General features: G+C 41.4%; 1 protein-coding gene across 6 annotated transcripts in view; it reads left to right on the top strand.

Moving 5' to 3' along the window:
* NRG4 (neuregulin 4) overlaps window positions 1-23,393 on the top strand; it is a 51,075-nt gene that overhangs the window by 3,945 nt on the left and 23,737 nt on the right. The window contains exons 1-2 of one of the 6 annotated variants that reach the window (XM_039557833.1): window positions 21,010-21,096; window positions 22,447-22,520. The exons of 1 other annotated variant lie outside the window; for it this stretch is intronic. The gene's annotated coding sequence lies outside the window, so the exon portion shown is untranslated. Of the gene's footprint in view, window positions 1-21,009; window positions 21,097-22,446; window positions 22,601-23,393 lie in introns of those variants that run through there. 4 more of the 6 variants (XM_010412336.3, XM_019293550.2, XM_039557835.1 and 1 more) reach the window with 4 other exon arrangements.

The following is a 23,393-nucleotide window of genomic DNA, read 5'->3' as shown; positions in this document are numbered from 1 at the left end:
GGGAAGATTATGAAAAGACTCTGTTCATGCTCCTTTTTCCTTGTGCTCTTTCTTCACAGAGAACTGGGGAGGGAGGGCAGGGGTTGTGTAGCAGGTCTCCAGATAGGTTCTGGGCCCTGCAAATACTCCAGCATCAATACGCTTTCAACACAAGAGCTGCCCCACAGCTCCTCTGGGATCTTGTTCAGCTCATGCTACACAGTGCACACTGGCACTGCTGGAATTAATGGTTCCCATACACTCCCAACATTTTCCAGAAAAGGCAGAGGTCTGGCAGGTACTGCAGCAATCCACAGTGTCGCTAATTCAGAGGATGCCACGGGGCAGAGAAAAGGTATTCTCTGCACTGAGGGTCTTCTGCTTGAGGAATTTTAATACTATGGTAAATAATGAGAGTAATATGGATCTCAAAAGTGTGCAAAACCTGTCCATCTAAAAAGGCTACCCAAATATCAAGTTCGTTCTTAGCTCCTCAATAAACAACAGGCATTCATTCAGCCAGATTATTAATTTGATCTCTTTCTCTCTTGGAGTAATTCCAAGCATGCCATTTCCCTTTCCATTTTACAAACCACTCTCATTTAGCTGTAATAAATTGGTGATCCCAACAGCTATCTATATTTTCTGCATGTGGTAGAAAAAGTCTCCACACCACAGGGTTCTTGAGTCCAGAGAACAAACAAAACAGAGCAATCACATAGCTAAAAGGCCCCTTTACAGATTTGTTCGGTCTTCAAAGTTTGGGCCTCCTTAGTCAGGGAGAGCCTAAAAGCAGGCTTAGTGTTTCCCATCAGGATTAGGCACAGGGCTGGCAGCTCACAGCATTTCACCGCGTGCCTGAACATCTCCTGCTCTGCCTATGGCTGCAGCTGCTGCTGTGGGACCTTGGTTGGAATGTGAGGTCAAACCTGCACACACAGAGCAGCACCACCTGGGCCACACAGGGCTCCCAGGGAGATGATCCCTCTTTACAGCACGGCACAAGGATACGAACAGGGACCACGGGCTTGGATAAATGGCTCCAGCAGGATGCCGTGCGAATGCTGCTTCTGGGCTCACTGTTGGGAAGCTCAGGATTAGTTTGCTTTTGTAATGTGCCACTGCACATGCTGCTAGGAAAGAGACTGGCATCAACAGCTCCACTGGACTGAAAACATCTGGCTTTTTCTGGTCTGGGAAACTAAATGACTCTGGGCTCAGTCAGCATATAGTCAGAAGATCGTTTGGACAAGTTTCATAACACAGCCATTCCCCCCACAAGCCGTGGTTTTTTGTGTCACAAATTCTGTTTCTCAAAAGAAAAAAAACCAAAACCAACCAAAAAGCCCCCCTCAAACAAAGAAAAAAAACACCAAATGCCCCTCAAATCTCCCTTGGATTATATATTAAAATATTAAATTTGAAACCCAACGTTGGGTTTGTATTTGCTTGGCTAACAACAATTGCATTTCTGAATTTTAAATGTTTGGGGATGACACTAACCTAGTCAAGTTGTATTAAGCCAAATTATTACTACTGGAAGCAATTTAGTTTCAGAGAAGTTTGGACTTTTGCTTTCATGTGTCAAGAGTCAACTCTTGGATGTTGCTTTTAGCTCTTCTTTTCCTACTCCCTGGATCTGCAGTGAAAAGCCAAACCAGAAACGTGCACCGACATCTTTTTGTTTTCAAGCCAAGCAAGACAGGTCCAGCCACTTTTTAGAATAGTGAAGAAAAAAATACATACCCTTTTGAACATGCTAGAATGAATGTTTCTAGGTCTATATGGATACCTGGCAGGTCATCTCTGATTAGATTTGACTTTATCACACATGAACCTAATTTTTGCAGTCAGTTAATGGCTTTTGAGGTAAGAACAGAAGTCCATTTGAATCCAAGAGGAAATTTTATTTGGACAGAGCCAGAATTTCACTCAGGCTTTTAACAACAGCAGCACAGTAACACAAATCCTTGAGACACCCTGAGTGCGAGGTGTGTGTCAGTACAGGGGGGTGACACTGGCAATCTGTCTTAGTCACGTGAAAGTACCAGCGCCTGTCACCACCTGTGCAAAACTCACTACATTTTAATTTTCATCCACTGTATCTGCTGCCCATCTTACTTGGAGGTTAACCTTCCAATAAATACAAGCTTGAGTTTCTGCCCATACCCTTAGATTAATGTAACTTTCAGACTGTCTTTCAGCCATTAGCCTTCAACCTTAAGACTCTTCCTCAAGCTATTAATTTTAATTTTCTTCAGATCCTGGGCCTAACGGATTCTGGAATGAAAGGCCTTTAGAAATTTTAAAAGTATCCTCTAGTTTTCTAGAGGATCTAATGCCAACCAAAATACAACAGATTCACAACACTACAATAAGAATGGGGGAAAGCACAGAGAAAATCTCACACGAAATCGTTGGCATCTCTTGAAGCTGAGGATTTCCAAGCATCTTGCCAATTACAGCTCTGTGAGGCCCATAAATATTATGTTTCTATCTAGGAAGGAGAGTGAGAAGAGAGTCCTTTAGACCAATTGTTTCTCACACAATCATAACAAACCTAACTAGACTGGTACTAAACCCAGTTATTACACAAACCAAAACAAGCATCTGGAACCAAAGATTTTATTCTAAGAACCAAGTAAATTACAAATATATTTTGGAGAAATACATACGTTTTGTCATTCCTGGAAAGTATTATGGGCAACCTTCCAGACAAAATGCAATAAATTTATATGAATTTATGGCTTTATTGTGTATCTTAAAAGCAAGTATATAACAATTAGCCCATTGATGTGAAATTTATTGCTCTTCTCTCGGACAGTGTTATGCTTTTTAATTCAGCTTTTGGAAACAAACAGCCCAGCTGTTTTGAATGCAAATTTATGAATAGTTGCAGCATTTAATCCTGGTGATGCATGCAGGATAAACTCCACTTTGCAAAAACACATTAAATTCTTAAATTCACATCTGTCTTGTACTTCAGAGGCAAGTTATCTCACAGAGGTGTGGGGACACAACAGCTGAACTGCTTTTGACTGGCAATGTCTTTCCTGATCACCAGGAGCCTAAAAGGCAAGATTTAACTACCTTCTTATAGCATGTCTTATAGACAGCCATTATTTAATCTATGGCTGGTGCATTTAACCAGGTCACCCTGGTTCCCTCAGCAGGTGATGGAATGCACTTACTACAAATTACAGGCCAGGTTTCTGCCACAAAGTACTGATGGTGAGGGACTCAGTCCAAGCTGTGAGCAAGCAGGTCCAGTTCAGACAGTCCTGTGAAGCACCTGGAGCCACAGCCCACCCAGTGCAGCCCTGTCAGCTGGCCAGGGATTCCCACCTGCAGCAGAGTGTGTGCCTTCCCCCCTCACCTCTAACTGAGGCCTGAAACATGGGACACACACATGGCCAGCCCGTGTTTGGAGTCTGCCTAGCTTGTCCATTGCAAATTACACAGATAAGGCAACAGTTCTTCCCACTGCACCTGGAAAAGGGATAGGAAGTGAGGGCTCTTTTACAAAGGTAATTGATTCATTAGTTATTTCGTATGGAATGCAAAAAGGAACAATGAAGTATGCAAGAGAAGTACTTTTGGAAAATGTTAAAAAGCATTTGATCTGCACAGCATGCGGAATTCCTTCAGAATGAAGCTACTTGCTTATTCATATAAATACATATTAAAATGCATTCAGCTACTGGTAATAAAATAAACCATACATGGAAAGTAAAAATGTCCAATTTATCTTTTTCCCCTTTCAAGAATACCTAACATCACCATCCCTGCCTAGCCCTCATCTTTTTTAAACTCTGCAAGAACAGAGAGGACTGATACTCTAGTCACATGAGGAAATGCAGAGCATCACAAGCTACTGAATAAATTTCAAAGATGATGCAGGAACACCCACCCATAAACTCCCTTTGATTTAGAGGGGAGAACTGTCAGCTTGTGTTCTTCCACTGATAGCATCAGCAAGATAAACTTAAAATCAACTTCTCAGTTGCTAAAGGCTCACAAAGTTCACTCTTCAATAGGAAATTATTCTTACTGTGATTTAAAACTGTGTTAAAACTGTGAGCTTAGAACCAGCTTTTCCTGTGGCACACTAATTTGGTGCTACTGCTAACATATTAAGATGTGAATATGTTGTAGATGTTGTAAAGCAAAGAGGATAGTACTCTGGGATTCAGATTAAAAATTTACTTCAGTATTCCCTCAGGCTTCTGCAACGCACTCTGAACCAGGGCCCTAAAGACACATGGTAAAACTACAGCCCCAGCAGAACATGAGCAAGTGAGAGGCACTGAGCAATAAGAACAACAATATCTTAGAGGCAGATAAAATATGCACCATGGTGCAAACAGAAGCATTAATGCTCTGATGCTGATTCAGCTGTTTGAATGCCACTTCAGGCGCCTTCATAGGACAAGACCGTGGCTTTCTCAACCCCAGTTTTTCCTTCATGGAGAAGAAGAAGAATGAAGAGAGAAAAAAAGAAGTAAAAACAAGAAAAAGAAAAAAAGAAAGAATTTCCCTGCCTTTGGAAAGTTTTGGTCATAAATTTAAAGGAACTGTAGTGATAAGACACCATGATAAGGGAAAGCAAACTGATGAATCTCGCAAAAAACGGGTCCCTGCCTGGGAGCTAGCCTTCCTGAAGTGGCCCCAAGAATCCCAAAGGTTGTGCCCCAGCAAGCTCCTGCTGTCACGGACAACACAGCCAGAAAGCACACAACAGGGACTGGCAAAGAGAGGGATCTGCCCTCAGTTTCTCCAGCAATCCCACAAGTAAACTTTGCAGTAGTTGTTCTACCCAATCAGTAGAATCAATTATCAAATCATAGCAAGATGGGAAGGAATAAATAGCATACAAAAATCTCTCACATATTTTCAATTAAAAGTCATGCATGTTAATTCCTAGGCTGCTCTTTTAATATACAGCCATAGTAGTTCATTTGCAGTTAGGGGGATGATAGAGAGAAGTTATTCCCATTTAAAAAGCCTGGCAGTAACTTCAAATCAGACCTCAGTGGCTTTTGCCAGTGTATTAAATAATTACAACAAACATCTATTAAAGGAGATACAATAATTTTCTGTGAACACTTCTATCACACGTGAAAGTGTCTGCTGGAGAAATGTACAATGGAAGCTTATGCAACAGACTCTACTACCCTAGAGTTCAGCACAGGGAATATATAAAGCACACGTTTGACTATTTAGTATCTATTTTCTTTAAAACAGAAGATCATAAAGAGAACAGCAAACCCCAACAACACTGTCCCACAAAAAAAAATCTTGGTTCTCTATCCTTCAGTATTCTGTGGCACCATAGAGGCAGAAAAGCTTTGGCCACTGTGTGACCCAACGTAGCAGTCATCCTGCCACCCTCCTCAGCTCTATTTTAGCAGTATCTTATTTAGTACTTCAAGTCCCATGACCCATATCCAATAAGGAGGTTCTGTCTAATACACTGAGCAGATAAAAGGATGCTTTTCAAGCAAACGTTATGCAAGGGATCCATACTGCAGTGCAAGCCCCAGAACAGTAAACAAATGTCAAGATATAAATAAAACACATTTTTGCTCTTCAACCTATAACACATAGCAGTCACCTGCTTGTAACAGAACTGCATCTGTTACAGCTGCAAACACAGGCTTTTGGCAAGATTTATCAACTCATCTTTATTTAAAAAAACCCCAAACCACTTTACCGGTCTAGTTATCAAACTTTTTTAGGAGGTAGGAAACTCAGAAAACCATGTTCAAAGACAGACAGATGAGAGAAAAGAAGCTACATCTGTATTAGCTTCCAGATTAAAACCATGAAGAGTTGGTGAAACAGCTCAGAAATTTTTCAGAAATATTTTATGTATCACCACTGCAGTAATCCCTACAACCCAATCATTATCTGCTAAACAATCTATCATTCTCAGCCAAAGACTCCCCAGCACCTTCAATAGAATTTAAATAAGCTAATGAGTACATATTTCCTAACTAAACACAAAGCCCAAGACCACATAGGAAACGGATGCCAAAATCTAAATTAGTACTCAAGTTTCTGACTTTCAGTTGAGCATTCTGTTGGTAAAAATCCTGCCACCTTCCAAAAGAAAGAAAAGCCTCCAGTATTGTAAGCGTAGGTTGTATTTTACATACGCAAATATTTTAAAAAATAAAAATTAATTGTTTTTTGAAATCTTATTTGAAATAGAAATACAAAAATCAAAATCAATACAAATCTTCCAATAAACCAAGAATACCTACAAGGAACTAAGATGATACTGGCATCAGGTGAGAGATTTACTGTACTTGTCACTGTAAAAACAAGCACTAGAAACAAGACAACCTGCTGCAAAGACCAATATGGGATTTAAAGGGGCAGTATCTTGTGAACCTTCATTCCCTCATCTTCATAGCTCCAAAACACTGGTCCTCAATAAAACCTATTCTCCTGTATAGTTCTTCTCACTCTCAACATATTCTTTTAAGATATGATGTTGACAATTGACAGGTTATGAACTGTAAAGCTCACAACACTTGAACAGTGGAGGGTAAAAAGCTTTCAGGTGGTCCCGTGCATCTGTTCCCAGTGAGAGCTGACAAAAGGAGTCCACTGCGGGCCAAGATGGGAGAGACACCAAAAGGACAATCAGAATCCTATGCTTTTTAAGGTCCTAGAAATGAACAGTCTTTCAGACAAGAAAGCTGGCCCATACTTTAGTTATTCACATGCTACTTAGAGACACATTAGGTGATTTAGAAGGTGGTTTTTAAAGTGACATAACACCTGCTCCAAAGTACTTAATCTAATTTGAGGCATTGTTTGCAGTAATAAGATCACACAGTTTTGAACAAGCACAGATTAAATACCTTATCAACATAGGTTGGTTTAATGGACCTACCACACTGATGCTGAACAGAGGATCTTTCAGGAGAAATTGCAGGATAGACAGCATGAAAAATGGGGAATGCTTCAGGATAGGAAAATTCTGTCTTGAATCAAAGATTCAACAAGGTTTTGACAAGATAGTCCATTAACAAGTAATTTCAAGAGCTGGTAATATTGGACACGCTCTTCTACTGAGTACAAAACAGAGCGGTGTCCAAACCAAGTGTCATGAGCTTCAGAGAATAACACTACTCAGAAGCTGTGTCCAGCAGCATCCAAAGGCTAAAAATCCAACACACAGAGGCAGGCCAAACCACTCTGCACCCTCAGCCAAGAGCAGAACTCTTCCAGAATGCAATGGGACCAAGGCAACCAGTGAGATTAGATCAGTTCAGGCAGCCCCACACTTTAAATACATTTCACCACTGCCCTGCCCACTGCTGCTGGAGGGCAGAACTATTTTCTCCTGCTTTTAACAAGAACATGCCCCATTTCAAAAGTCCCAAGGAATAGCTGTATTCTAGTGTGCTATGTAACTGTAGCATTGCATCACATTTCACTCATACAAGGAGTCAATTTGCCATTAAATTACTATGCCCTTTTATTACTAAATTATTACCCTTTGTTCTGGTAAAAAAATATATGGTGAACCATAAAAACTAAACACACACACACATTTTTCCCATCTCTGCTTTCAGAGGCCATGGCTAAGTGAAAGAAAAGATCACTTTACTGTGTCCAGGCCAATAGTTTTCCTCTCTGGATTAGCACTCAGGATTACCACAGTTTATGCTGGACTCTGGGAGAAGTTGCCAGGCCGCCCAGTTTAAAGCTAACTCAGGTACAGCTGTACAAATTGCAGCCTGCAATGCAGCACCAAATTAACTATTTAACTTAAACACAAATCCATTTTCCCTACTTACTGAAAAACAGCAGCTGACAAACTATGGATCTGGCATTCTCTCACATGCAATAAGATTTGCTGCAAGTATCTAAAAATACACTTCCTGGCTGACAGCCCAAGGAACCAATCAATGAAAGTTCAAGAGGTGCGTTTCACAGTCCAGATGTTCTCAAACTCTGCTCCATCAACAACTTACAGAAATGGCTGGTCACATTATGCTGACTTTTCTCCCCTTTGCTGTACCAGTTTGTGTCCAGAAGATGAAAAGCACATTTACAATTCTTAAAATATTTCTCCTTAAAAATCTCCTTTTGCTAGTTAGCATAAAAATATCACAGCTAATCAATGGGATGAGAGGCTACCCCAGAGACAACTTGGTGGAAAGTACGAATCAAACTTGAAGCTCTGCAGCAGAACAAAGCTAATAAGAGCCCAGACGGCAGAAAAATTACAGGATCCACATGTACATACACACATTAGAGATAATGACAAAAAGTCCACCTGCAGAAATGCTTTTCCTAACCCCACCTACTCACTTTGTCAGCGGATACAGTGTCGAAATTTGTGAAAATTGGGGAAGGGAAAGAGAGCTTACCTGCTTATTTAAGGAAAAAACTTAGTCAGATTTTCTAGGCAAATGAATTGCAATAGTGAACAGTGTTATTAGATCTTACTTCATTAAAAAACCCATGCCTGAATGATTTCCTCCAACACTCCAGCTGTATAATATATAATTTGTATCAGTTATAAATGATTATAAAAATGCAAAACTGTATCTCAGAGAAAAGATGAAAACTAATTTAAACATGCACTTATCCATGCACCAAAACAGACACAAAACCATCAAAACTGACAAAAATCTAAGCTTAAAACCACTGCCATACACCTTGCACAGGGGATACACAAACTCTAGCTATGGACATACAAATGTTGTCCTCCTTCCTTTCATGTGGATGTTTAATTTAACAATCAGCAACTTGAACACCTTGACACCACACACCATGACAGGCAGGAAGGGAAGCAGCTCAGACCAGCATGTAGATCCAGTAGCTGCTGCTGCTACATATATGTCTGTCCTTGCTCGAATCACAAGAACCCTCATAGTTAGTCCTTAAGAGGGAAAAACGAAGGGAATGTTTAGCTTGGTACAAGGAAAATCATTAGAAATTACATACCGCGCAGCTTCATTGCCCTTAGCAGAGAACTGAAAAACAGGTCATGTATGGCACCTTTTATATATAATTTTTTGTTTTGATCTTGGCTTGCAAGTCCTTTGTTTCTCCTTTCCTTGCAAAGAAAGGCACACACTTCTCTTTGGAGCACAAATCTGTAAGCATACCCAGAGCAGCCTCTGAGGCTCTTCTGCTGCATTTTCCAGGGAGCAGCCCTAATTTTGCCAAGTCAGAAGAATCACCAATCCATCATTTTTGCTACATGTTATAAAGCAGAGGACTAAAGCAAAATTCTAATACTCAGTGCTTTTCCATGAAAAAAGTGCTCTGCAACTTCAGTCTGCTCCATCTTTCCTTCCCTGAATAGAACTTTTGCCCTTGGTATTATGTCTCTGCTTCAGTCACAGGGCTGCCTGATGATAGCAGAACACGCATTACATTCTGTGTTTTTTTCATTCCTAAATAATCCAGACAAACTCCCTGCTTTTATTAAAACACTGGTATGCACTACAATTTGTCCTTGAACACCAACAATTCCAACATTTGCCTGCTATGTCATTTAATTTTCAAGTAACCATTTTTAATGTAAGCCGCAGCATTCTATCCAGGTACACAATTTCTGGTGTGAACAAGAATTTGTTTTCACCTGGAGATACATGTCTCTGCAGCACAGGTCAACAGCTTCATGCACTACACAAACCTTTCAGCCAATATTCTGCTAGCAGATTCCTTTACAGACAGGCTTCTAAATCAGCCGAACTCAAAACTATTGCTGTGGCTAAATATGGGGCTAGGGTGAGAAGTGGAGAAGTGATTTCTTTAGTTCACCATCAGTCTTGTTGTCTGAGGGGTTACTAAGATCATGGATGCTGCTGCCTTGGTCTCTATTTTTCACATGTCTTTTGGCAGATATATAGAGCAAGACAGATTCCTTTATGTATGATAAATGCTACAATCACTGCCATCTCCTTAGGGAAGGCAGAGTGCTGATCACAGCTCAAACGGGCATTCAGCTCATATGGAAAATACAACTTGTCTACTGCAAGGCAGGCTGATCTTCTGCAGGCTAAACCGTCACAGATAGAGAACATGTGTTTTGATTAGCTGACTATGCTGCACTTGATACAAAAAAACATTACTTTGAGTGGGTTTGATCACTTTTGTTGTCCTTTAAGGGAATAATTTTATCACTGCTTTTCTTTTAAACTCCATCTTGGGAAAAAGAAAGTAAGATAAAATCCAGATGAAAAAGGTCTGTTCATCATCACCTGCTCCCCAGCCTGTACAAAACAGAGTACTGTAGCACTGGGGATTCTACCAGGCTGACAGTTACCTCCAAGCCTAAGCTTACATAAATGAATGCCCAGAGGAACCTGCAAAGTTACTTGAGCTCATATTCTGACATACTTGTAAAAATTATCAGCTATTGACACTGCAGTCAATAATTTTGTATTCCACCTTGGGATCCTTAAGGATTAAAAAGCCTAAGTAAATATTCATAAGGCAGAAATACTTTCTCTCCTCTAGATAAGCAAAATAAGGTGTGGTGTGTGACAGAGAAAGACATTCCATTTCTCTCATAAATCCTATTTGCCTGTCTTAATCATACACTTGCTCTCCTTCACTATTTATTTTCTTCCCTTTCTGCCCACAAGCAGTTTGGGAAGCTTCTAAACTGTTTCATTCTTCAGGGCATTTTCTGTTTGGTTTTTAATACAGTCTATATGGTCCCAAGCATTGCTGCAAACACCCATATAAAATTAAATTCAATAAACAAAATAAAATCTCTTCGACACCTTCAGAACTGCAGGTATGATAGTCAGTGAGACATGTACAGCAGAAGAGGCAGTCTGCCATCCTAAAAGCTTCTACTGAACTCTGTTCTATTTAGTTCTTACATCAACGGGATAACAGATGATTTAAAATACAAATATTCTATGTCATATACTTCAAACCTAGGCTCTGAATGCAAACAGTGCCATTATCTGCTTAACAAAGACCAATTATTCACGGAATAATCAAGCTACTGTGCAAGTTCTGAGTGCCTGTAATACGTTATTTGATAATACGGTGTCTTCTGACCTAGACAGAGCTGCCTACAGTATATAATTAAAGGTTTCAGATACATTTTGCTTTTCTCCTGCCAAATGTTGTTCATGCAGTGTGCTTTATATACTCAGTGAAACTAAGAGAAAAAGTCTTTTTCAGACTGAACTGCTTTGCTAAATCCTTTAAACACAACCAGTAAAAGCCCCAAGATCAGATGTCCATCTAGGGAAGGAAAGTACCACCGCTATCAGTTTTTCTTCTAATATCAAATCCTCCATTTTATAATTTAATGTTTTGAACACTGGCCTTCCCTTTTTTCTATCTTTGTTCTAGGAAAGAACACTTGGCATTGCCTTATGATAGCATTATAACCAAGATAAACATTTAATTTCATTAGACATTACCAGGAGAGAAAGCTCCTGCCCCACACAGCCACCAACAAAAAGGGAGTACGTTTAAAAGCAATTTTTAAAGCTTGTGAAATACACAGGCACTAGGGCATAAAGTCCTCCCTCTCTTAACAAAATGAACTGTGCAAGCCTGTATTTCCCAGTCAATTTGTCCCACGTACCTTAATCCTTATTTGGAGGCATGAAGCAGAAGAAAGCTTGCTGACTTCAGGTGTTCACTCAGTCCATAAAATCTCTCCATCAAGGCAGCCCATGAAAGCACCAGTTAACAGTGTTCTTGGATGAGGCTGTGGAACACTTCTCACTAGAGATACACTTCTTCATTTAACCCAGCAAACATCAATCAGATACCAGCTGCTGCCAGTCACCTGGGCACTCCGAGACCTGGCTGCATTTCCAAATGCGTCAAACAAATAACCAATTAGTCTTTGTTTGCTAGTTCACTGTACCCAGTGCTTTCAGATTCAGACCTTGGCAGGCTACCAGCTACTTGGACTGCAGTCCCTTCCCTTCCCCCCAAAAAGGGAAATCATCTTCTACTGGAAGAAGTTCTTCAAAAGCAACAAGCCTATCTTTGCTTCAGAATGAAGCGGTGCAGTCAGACTAGGTAAAACATCCAACTGCTAATGCAAAAAAGACCAAGTTTCTTTCCATCGCTCCCAAATTTCAGAAAAGCACAAGGGAGACACGGGAGCTGCTGACAAGCATTTTTAATCAAAAGAGAATGTAATTAAAAAATAAACCAAATATCACCCTTACAACTGGACAGTCCGTAGCTGAGATTCAAAGGGTTGTAACAGTCCCTGAGCTCCTATTCCTTGGGCTGTTGAGGGAATCCTTTGCCTGGCACACCAGGCCTACCCAGCATTTTAAAGTATACCTTCATTTACACATCAAAACTCCCACCTTCTGGCAGGATATGAAGCCTGGGTACCAGCCTAAAAGCAGCTTCTTCAAGACAACTGTTATAGTCTCTTGCTTAGCTAGAACCATGGTTTTTTACCTGCACAACAGTTACTTCTTTTTCTACAGCAGAATAATAGATGCAGGAAGATGGCCAGTATCATTAAACTAAAAACCTTTAGAATCTTTAACTAAACATAATCTTTTTCAAATGTTAGTCTCAGGAGTCACTACGGTGACTATGCCGACTTCTAAAACCATAGAGAAACTGCCTTACCAGTTTCTTCTATCTCCTGAGAAGCAAACTACTAAAGGAATTCTTCCTCATTTCCACATTAAAAAACAATAGCAGGGAAACAAGTGTGGTGAAGATGTCCACAAATCCTACTCAGCATGTCACATTTAGATCCATCACAGATTTACCCTACAACAAACCCCTGAATAAAATATACTTCAGAAAATTTCAATACAAGACATATGACACCATGCATTTAAAAACCCCAACTACTACTCAGGAAGTATGCTCCGATGTTCTGAGCTAAAGAACTGGGGCTGAAAGAAAAGCTTTGAATTTTTCTGTGCCACCCCTCCTTTTTTACTTCTTCTTTTGAACTGGAAAAAAATTCCACAGAGCACAAGTCATTCAACAAAGTAGTGCAAGGTGCAGCTCAGCAGTGATTTAGCAGACCCTGGCATTCAGTTTCAGTACTGCTACAACAGGTATTGGCTATAGATCACCGATAGATAGGCCACAGCTCTCATGAGACTCTAAAACAAGCCACAGAATATTTCCTCCTCCCCAAATCTACTCAGAATTCCCACTGTCAGCCTAGTTTCACAGCTGTGTACTGAGGGTTGAATTGCCATTGTAAAATACTTGGAAGACATAATAATGCACAGAGTATCTGTTCAAATACAGTTTCTTCGGAGTAAGTCTCAAACTCAGGATTCTTTTTTTAAAACTTAAAATGAACTTCTCATTGCATGTTGCAGTACCGAATAAAAGTTTTCAGAAAGCTATTTACAGTCCTTTAAATAGGCTCTTGCAGGAAAAAAGGCAAAAAGTCTCAATACTTACAATATTAAAAATCTTGACCACTTTTGTTCAAAACAAAATGAAAACTTTAAAGAATGCAGTGAACAAACTCTAGCCACTCTCCTCCACAAAGACAAAATTCTTCTTTCCAGTCCGCAAGCACTTTCATATTACATATCACAGTGGAATCACTGCAGCAGTACTACATAATAAATATGCATGTAACAATCAAAAATGAGGATGCCTGATCTAAACAGCACGAAAGATGGCTTCAGAAAAATTACTTTCCTCTGACTTATTTTCTATTTCTACAGCCACCTGTTCCAATTTAAAAAAAATACAGACTTTTTCATGTGGCTACATGAAAAACAAATTCATGACTCAGAAAATGTACAAAAGTTAGCCCTCCAAGGTATAAAATAAATTGCATTTTAAAATACTTCAGCCTGTACTCTTGTCCGCAGGTAAGATATCAGAATATTACAACATAAATATCACCTAATTGTTTTTTTCAGTGGTACTCCTTTAGATAACTAGAGGAAAGCTAGGTTATTACTATTTCAATGTTTGCAATGTGAAATGTGATAACATAAATGTACACATGCTCATGGTGCCAAAGACATTAAGACTTCTCTTTGCCAGTGTTGATCCTTGATATGCAAGTAAACAAGAAATACCTGGGTATACCCAAAATGCACAGGACCTGAATTAACATCTGCTATGCATTTCAAGAGACTATGTGACAAGCTTGTGCTAGGATGCAAAAATGTCAATGGAATTTTTCATGACATACATACAGTATTATCTACATAACTAAGGTTTTCCTAAGCATCTGTCACCATTCACTATATTCTCATTAAAATGTATTTAGACTGCAAATCCTCTGGGACAGGACTTGTCTTTTATCCATACTTGAAGAGTCTACTTCTCACAATGAGAATCCCAGCCCTATTTGCTTTAAATACTAGCATAGCACAAGTTGGGGATTTTTATGTAGAAGATTGAAAATATTCAGAAAGAGCCCTTTGTGTTCATTCTGTGCTTAACTCACATTTACAGCTCAGTATAAACACTTCAGCTGTCATTCTAGTAACAGTTTTACCTACCTAAGAAATTCAAGATGGGGCCAAATTTGCCTGCATAATGATTTCAAAGGAAGTGGCAACCAGATGGACAGCACACTGCCATATGCTCCCCTTTGCTCAGAGGTGGAAGAGTGAGCAAATGTGAACCACAAAAAAAGAACAGAGAGTAGGGAGAAAAATATCTCTGCAGTATGGCCATTAATAATTCATGTACACACCCTTTCCTACCAGAAGCATGCACAAACTTCCCTGCTCCTCCTACCTCAGGATCTACACATTCAGGGGAGCAGTGATTAGGGCAGCTCAGAACAGCTGCTGTCTCCAGCACAATCCCTGCTGGGCAGGTGCATCTCTCTGCTCCAGCCAGCAGTGGTGCATTCCTGAGAGGAGCCAGTGTACAAGCACAGGGAAGAGAACCAACATCAGCGTGGCCCTGAGAAAGTGAGGGAACAAGGACATCCCTCCACGGGGCAGCCTCTCTGGAAGCTGCACTCTTTCCCATGAAGCACCAAGAGCCCAGATGCTCAGAAGTTGTGCCCACTGCAGCCTCCTCTCAAATTTTTTTGCCCAGAGGTAACACGTGTCAAAAACTTTTAAGTAAACTTTGATGCTCCCCATGTCTTGTACTGCTCTTTAGTTGGAGCAGACAATCTGGCCATATTATAATGTCTCCAAGGAGTACCTACCCTTTTGAGCTAGTCCTAAAAATAACACCTTTCCAAGTAAAACATATCTATTTAATTACACTACTGCTCCTGCTCTGAAAGTCCTTCTTCTTAAGACTGAACAGAAAAAAAAAAAAAAAAAGCATTTGGATTTCTGGAGGTGGCAGTTGCTGGCAACAGAAGAAAACCAGCAAGTATGTACAAGAAAAATCTTTCAGATTGGCTTTTTTAATATACACTTGTGCAATTAACATGTGAACCTTGATCCATATCTCACTTTCCTGTTAAAAAGTTGCTTTCAAAGCTGTCTACTTTTATCATTCCAGATAAAAATGCAATTATTTACTATATGTGGGTTGTAAAATCCAGGCAGCTATTATATACAGAGAAAAATTATGGACTGCTTGCTGAGACACACCACATGCCTCATGTTTACATCCTGTATGCTTGCTAACTTTAATTATTACAGACAGCAGCTCTTCAGTTCACTTAAAGAAGAGCTGTCTTTACATCTGTACCATCAGCTAAATTGACTGGTAGTCCAAATGGCTGTTTTTCTGTAAGAAATTATTTGATAAACTTGAACAAAAGCATTGAAGGAAAAATTACAAAATAATTCAACAGCAAAAGTCTTACTAACTTCAATAAAACTTGCATTTTGCTATTTTTATACATGAATTTTCATTTTCTATTCGTGGAAAAAAGCTGGTAGGCACACTTAAATATCAGACACATAACACTTTCCACTACAAAGACTTTCACAACTTTTTTGAGAAGCTCTGACACTTGCCTCGTCTGCAGGCACCCTTTGAAGTTCGCTGGAACGGCAGAGATGCTCTTCGTCTCATGGCAATCCATTCAAGTTAAACTGAACTCTTTTCCTATGCCTGCTTGCTTTTTTTAATCAAGTGTTTGGTGGCCTCTCAAAAACCAATCCAAATGGACATGAACTCCCTGTACACAAAGGCTGGGCACCTCGTAGCTCTGACAGACCAAAGGCAGTGTGCTGTAAGCACTAGCAGACTGCTGAAGCTAGAAAGCAGAGGCAGAACAAAGAGCAAAAAGGAGGATGAAACAGGTCAGACTTCACCTGTTGTTTCCCTACACAAAGCACAGAACCCACAGGTCATTCCTCTGCTCATCAAGTAACAACCTTACCAAGTAAGGCAATTACCTGAATTAGAAATCACCACTAAAGGCTCAAATCCCATTCAGGGATTTTTTTTTTTAAGGTCAACAAGAGAAGTTTATATCTCCATGTAGTGTAATTTTACAAAAAAAAAAACCCAAACCAACCAAGCAACCAAACAGGCTAAGCCTCCCAATACCAAGAGGTTCCATGTTGGAAACCAATTTGCAAGATTATTTGGGCTGAAAGTAAAGCTCTTGAAAATTAGGAAGCACCATGTTTAAAACAGTGCATTACCTTAGCTCCATTTGCATGAATCGTCCTGTCAACTATTAAGATCACATACTACTTTTCCTGCAAATCATCACCTCATTCAGTGAGCAGGGTGGCTCACAACACTGAACTGTATCTGCACAACCCTAAATCAGGTATTTGCTGACTTACAGGTCTAACTCTGCAACCAATGTATTTAAAGATACATTTTCAAATGTCATTTCATCTGTAACGCTCTAAGCACACACGATGCTTTACAGATGCAAGATATAATAATTGCCACAAAGAAATTTTAGTTGAAACACATCAAAGCAACACTGAACCCTAGACATGATAAAATGCAAGTGAGACAGAGGAATAAAGCAAGAAATAAGCCAATGTTGCATTTTATAATGCTTAGTTGATGACACAAGTACCATTAGAAAACCTCTATTGCTACCTGAATTTACAAGAAGGCCTGATCTCACTCTATTCATGCAAACCCAGTGATTTCAATGAGATTACATGGAGATAACAGACCTCATTGGGACCTTATAACTAAATTAAGAATTAAACCCTAATACGTGAACTTGTTACACCAAATCCTAAGCCCAGCAAATCGGTGGGCTGAAATATGACACAGACTGACGTGTAACCCTGCTGCTGCCCACAACAGACTAGCTAAGAATTCAGAGGAAAAAAAGGTTTCAATTCACCTTGGACAGAAACCTCTAGAGCCAAAGAATGATCAACAGCAAGGTTCTACCCCAGAGTGATAAGAAGCCAACTTTTTACTATTTTTTTTACTATTTTTCTCTTGAAGATGGCATTTCACCAAGTATGCTCATATCCACCTACACTACAAAAATACTCCCAAAAAGTTCAGAAATTTTTTCCAAGTAAAAAAATCCCAAACTTCCCATTTTCCAACTCCCCTGATTCCAGACTTACCCCTCGTATTACTGAACCTAACAAGAGTGTGGCAAACACCTTTCAGCAGCACACCGTATCACTCTAGAACCAGCAAGGAGAAGAAAAGGAGGAATCAAATCTCAGTCTTCCTGTCATATACCAACTGGCAATATAGAGTCTTCAAACAGCACTTATTGGACACTCACGATGTTAATACATGGGGCAGCTCAGTGTCCCATGTCAATATTGATTCTGCAGTGCTCATAAAGTATTTTTTCTGTTAGTTAATCCCATTGTCCAGGAAGCAGTTTAGCTGAGCGCCACTATAACTGAAGTAACACCCCATTTGTTGCTCCGATAAAATATGCAGTTTTGTCCTGCATAACACAATTCTATTAATTCTTGTGCTATTGCCAGATAATGCAATTAATTTAAACGAATACTGATGATATAGGTAAATTTTAGTCATGTCAGGATCTCGTAGGGCAATGCAGTTTCTCCTCCTAATTTGGACCTAATCACGTGTAATAACACTGAAACCATGCGCTTCATCATGCTGGAGATTTTGCTAGTTCTGTCCCTCCATGCTAAAAGTAATCTGTGACGCAATATTACTGCAGCGTCAGACTCCGCAGTGTAGAGACCATCAGAGACAAACAGCAAGCTGCCAGGTAGCCAGGTTTTGGGGAGTCACCACTGAACCCAGCACAACACTGGGGGCCAGGAGAGGGAAAGTGTAATGAGCTGTAAGCATCTCGTACAGGGCACCTTCAGAACTGTAATCACGCTTACATGCATCTAACCTTTGGGAACCGGCACAGTGAGAGGGGAGACAGCTACACTGTGTGTTATGTTCTGCATTTATGCTGTCAATCATGATCTGAAAATACTTCAGCTGAGTAGCAGGCTTGCACTGCTGCTCATACTCCAAGCATACATAGCTCACATCTTAATTTTCTTACTGACCTTTTCATAAACCAGTGCGAGTTCAGATCTTTAGCTCACCTACTACTCCAGTTCCGTGGCTGAAATAGCTGATGCGTACTCTTGCTTCATGTCCTTGTTGTCCACTGCTTTTATGTCTTTAACATAATTACTACTCACTAACCACATCTAACTTTGTGCGCAACTTCCAGCTCTTTTCACCCTTCAGGCAAAAACCCCACCTTGCACTAAACAATTTTGCAATAGGTAGCATCAAGACAGAGCTGCAAAAATTCCACTTTGTTCAGAAACATAAGAGGAATGAGTATGATGAGTATGCGCATGCATCGCTGCGGGAACGGGCTCCTCGTTCACACAGTCCCTTCACTGACTGTAGGCACACTCTTCCCAGCATTTAAGAACCATAACACGTTTGAAGCAGCACACACTTGCTTCTTATTCTGCATCCTCTGTAAATGAGAAGTATTCCTCCCCTTTTCTGCACAGAGTATTCTGCCTCACAAGACAGACATTGTTCACAACATCAAGACACAAATTTTCCCATACAGGATACTTGCGGCATAATGCTAATCACAGTATCTCGTTGCAAAGCACCTATGTGCTACTATTGTATGGTCTAATTTATAATTCCCACCTAACGTGACTGTGGTAACAATAACCCTTTTACAAGTGTCCTGCAGGAACTTGCAGCATATTCACAGGAACTACCAAAAAATGATTATCAGTATTGTTTCATCTAATCTAGACTCGGTTAATAATGTTATTAAAGCACATTAAAAGTACATGGGTTGCTTACCCCACTTTGTGCAAAGTCCAGTAATAAGTGTTGCAAAAATAGCAGGATTCCTAACAATGACATCGCAAAGCGGCAGTTCCTGACTGTGTGCCTATCACAGGTGCCCTGTGTTCAGACAAATGAGCCTTCTCTGCTGATTATATTCACAGCTGTAAACACCCCTACACCATTACTCATTTTACTTCTGTTACAGTACAGTCTTCTGCAGCTGTTACAATTGGTGTCAGGTGCATGCTCTAATACAGAGCTTGTAGATCGGTTTGCTCTTAAACCTGCATGTAAGAACCAGGAAATTCTGGAGACACCTTTAGTAGAACCTTTTCCTAACTTCAGTACACTAACAAGCTTAGAAACCATGCATGTCCATGTACTACTATTTTAAAGAAAAGTTACAGTGACATGCTGTTCTGTTATAGCTCATCAATCCCCACAATTTAGATTTCACCTCTACAAATCTAACAGAAAAGGCCTATTAAGTTTATTACATTTTATGGAAGGCAAACCGAAAATTCCCTAGTAAAGGCCACTCTAAATGGATTTCAACTCCAGAAAATAAACTACTACTCTTTTTCTCGTTGGGGCAAGCAATGATGCTGCTCCAGGACAGGGGGTTTCCAAGAAGCACTGCAGCAACTTAAAAATATAGAGTACTCTTGGGTGAAGACACTGCTGAGGCACCACCGTTGGGTGGGTTTGCACACACGCAGACAATAAAAGCAACTTTCACGCTCAGGCATTACCGGGGCTGTTTGTATGCGGGATCCTGACACCAAAAGTTGTCCAGCTGGGCCCGTCCGGAGGCGCGCGGGCCCCGCCGACGAGCGGTGCCGGGGGGCTGCGGTGCGTGAGGCGGCCGCCGGCTTCGAGAGCCCCCCGCAGCCCCCTCCCCTGCAGGAGTAGCGCCGCTCCAGCTGCGACAGCGCGGCCGCGGCCCCGCACTACAGGCGGCCGCGACCCTCACTCCGCCCCCGGCCCGGCCGCAGCTCGACTGACCCCGCGCGAGGGGGCTCGGGCCCCGCCGCAGGCCGGCCCACGGCAGAGCGCCCTCAGACCCCGGCCCCACCGCCGGCAAGTTGGCGGGAGGCGGCGCCCGCCGCCAAACTTTGTCCGCCGCGGAGGGGCTCCCCCGCCAGCGCGGCCCCCGCCAACGCAGCGCGGGGAGCCCGCCGGGCCGCCCTGCCCGACCCCGGGGGCGGCGGGGCGTGCGGCGGCACCGGGAGGCGGAGGGAGCGGGGTCCCCGCAACGCGCACGGCCACGATGGGGCACAGCACAGACTCGCTCCCTGCGCCGGAGCACGGCACAGTCCCGCCGTTTGGGGACGGCACAGACCCACTGCCCGAGCCGGGGCACGACAAGAGTCCCGCTGCCCGTGCCGGGGCACGGCACAGACCGGGGCTCCCCGCACATACCTGTGCTCCCGGGGCTCCCCAGACGTACCTGCTGCCCGCGGCACCCGCGGGACCGGCGGCCGCGCGAGGAGGGACCTGGGGACGGCCCGCGCGCGATCCCGCGCGCGCCCTCCCGCCGTTCCTGCCGGGTCGCCTTGGAAACGCGGGGCCGGCGCGCGGGTCGGTCCGCGGTAGCGGAGGGGGCGCGCGCACGCCCGCCGAGCGTCACGCGGGCGCGGCCGGGCCAATCGCGGCGGCGGGCGGCGCGCTGTAGTACTACGGGCCGGGAGGGGAGCGGCGCCCCCGGCCCCGCCCCCGTCGGGGCAGCGCAGCCGCCGCCGCGACCCCCGCGCCGGGCCGGGCCGCGGGACCCCCGCGCCGCTGCGGCAGATCGCCACAGAGCGCTGTGCTCACCGTGCTCTGTTCCGTTCCGTAGAGGCCGGGATTACATAACGGCGCCGGAGCGAGCAGCTGCAGGATTACACCATGCGGATTAGGGATTACGTTGATTCAGCAGATTGTCCTGTGCATGTCTGAGAAAGATTACACCAGCAGAGTTAAGAATACCCGTTTGCTGTGGTAAGCCATGGTTTAAGTAGAACAAATTAACTCAATACAAAATTAAATGCACAAAAAAAAAAAAAAGGAAGTAAAACACCCCAAGGTTAAGAATGTGCTTTAAATGGACAAAATAACAGAGAGACTGAAATTCTGAAATTCACGTTTTGACAATTATTTCCCGTATGCTGTGGAACAGCTGCTGTTAGCAGCAACCAGCTATTACTGCTGGATGAATTTTAAAAACCAAAATCAGTATTATGAAGACTAGTTACACTTGATTCCTGATGACTGCCACGTAAATATCTAAAACTCTTATGGTATACATTTTTAATAACTCAAAATTATTTCAGTAGCACTGGTCTATTTTATTATGTCACCATGTGCTAAACTGTCTCCTTGTATGTTAGCATGTAATACGGATGTTTTGAGTTCTGATTACTGGATCTGAGATTACTGACATTTGAGAGCTGACATTATGATGGACACTACATCTGCCACTGAGGTATGAATAAAAATTAATCACGCAGAGAGACAAACTTTAAATTGCATTAATTTCAGTTGATTTCTTACAAGAGTTAGGGATGAAACTTGGAAGTGAAAGTGCCACAGAACAAATCAGTAAGCACACAGAAAGAAAGAACAGAAAAAAACAGTGGGGTTTATTTTCCAAGACTGAGAGTGATTTTTTTAATGCAAGCGTCTTGTAAGATTTATTAATTCCCCTCACATAAGCACACACAAGCTTGAGACTGGAATCTCTATCTCAAAATTACAAATTTGTAGTATGACTACAGTAGTTCCACTTGACAGAAGCCTCAACTTTGTAGCTTTGCCAACATTTGTATGAATATCTCATACAATAGAACTGGGGTTTCAGATGGCAATTTGCAGTTGGTTGCAAGCTACTTTGGAAATTTTGGCAGCGGAAAGTTTTCCCTGAAATTCACTGTAATGTCTCAAATTTCAATTTCAACATCATGACAAGAGTTTTACCCACTGTTTTAGTATATAATTAATCCTAGACATACTTCAGTGGATAAAAATGAAAATGCAAACCTAAATTTTTGCTGTAGGGATTTCTAAGATAAGAGGACTCAGTCATTTGTTTTCATTTCAGAAAATTGAAATGGAAAGAATTTTGAACAACTGTTGTCAAAAACTTATCCTGTCAACCAAAGCACGTTGAGATTAGTGAGCTATTTGTCATCTGCCTTTGCTTCCTGTCTTTTGTTAGATTTTCCTGATACTGTGGCTATCCCATCCTAAAAGAAACTTCCACTGTGTAGATTTGAGTAAATTGTTCTTATACAGACTTGTTATAACATCTCACCTGGAATTCTTCCTTATAGAGATCCTCCTTTGTTTCAGGCAGTTCGATGGATTTTTTCTGGTGCCTGATGATTTTCTGTGCTCAGATCAGTAGTGAGCTTCAGACACTGAAGGTATGAGAAGTTACACCTAGGTGAGAAAAAACAGACTCCTTTTAACAAGACTTCAGGACAGTTCCTGGCTCTTGGAAAAAGTAAGAGGTGTAGACTACTGACTGCTTGGCAGATATCAAGGACATCTCAGAAGGCAATTTATATTTAATCAGCCTACTAAGCAATCTTTGAAATTTTTCCCCTTCATTGTTTTCATGACACAAATATTTGAGCTCACTATTGGGGCAGAATGAGATTTTACCTTTTTTGATTTTTAGAAAGAATGCATAATGCACTAAAATCCCATTCTCGAAGACAGCTGTAAGGTGCAACAATCTAAATGTACAAACAATGTATATTTGAAATAGCCACATGACTGAAACGATCTTCTTTAATTTGGGGAGAGTTTATACAGAGATTAATTTTAAGGATATTTGAATAGAAAGATCTATAAACCAGAACCCAGTGCTCATTATTCAGTATTAATTTTTATCTGCCAGTGCTCATTAAGACTTACAGGTACTGTGGATACTTAGGCCAGCTAACCAGTAAAAGTATACAAGAGATTCTGATTTAAATAAATGGGGAGTAAAGCACACTGGTTCATTTAAAGACAAATCTAATGAGTTCAAGACTTGTTTCAATATATCTCAGTATACATGTGACCTAACTTTAATGTATAAACGTTTCAAACAATGCATTACTATTATTAATATCAGTTTAGATGACAAAGATATGGGGAAAAGGCTAGAACTGATAAGATTTTTCAACAAGCTGGCACAGAGCAAAATAGGTTATATTTTAAATTTCAGATTAAAATACTCTTAACTGGATATACAAAGTAACCTTTCACGAACTCACAAGATACATGGAAGATAAATATTTGAGCATTCA

The sequence above is a fragment of the Corvus cornix genome, chromosome 10, assembly GCF_000738735.6.
Source record: "Corvus cornix cornix isolate S_Up_H32 chromosome 10, ASM73873v5, whole genome shotgun sequence".
Taxonomy (NCBI): domain Eukaryota; kingdom Metazoa; phylum Chordata; class Aves; order Passeriformes; family Corvidae; genus Corvus; species Corvus cornix.
The sequence above is the reverse complement of the archived record's forward strand: the minus strand, read 5'-3'. Positions and strand labels throughout refer to the sequence as shown.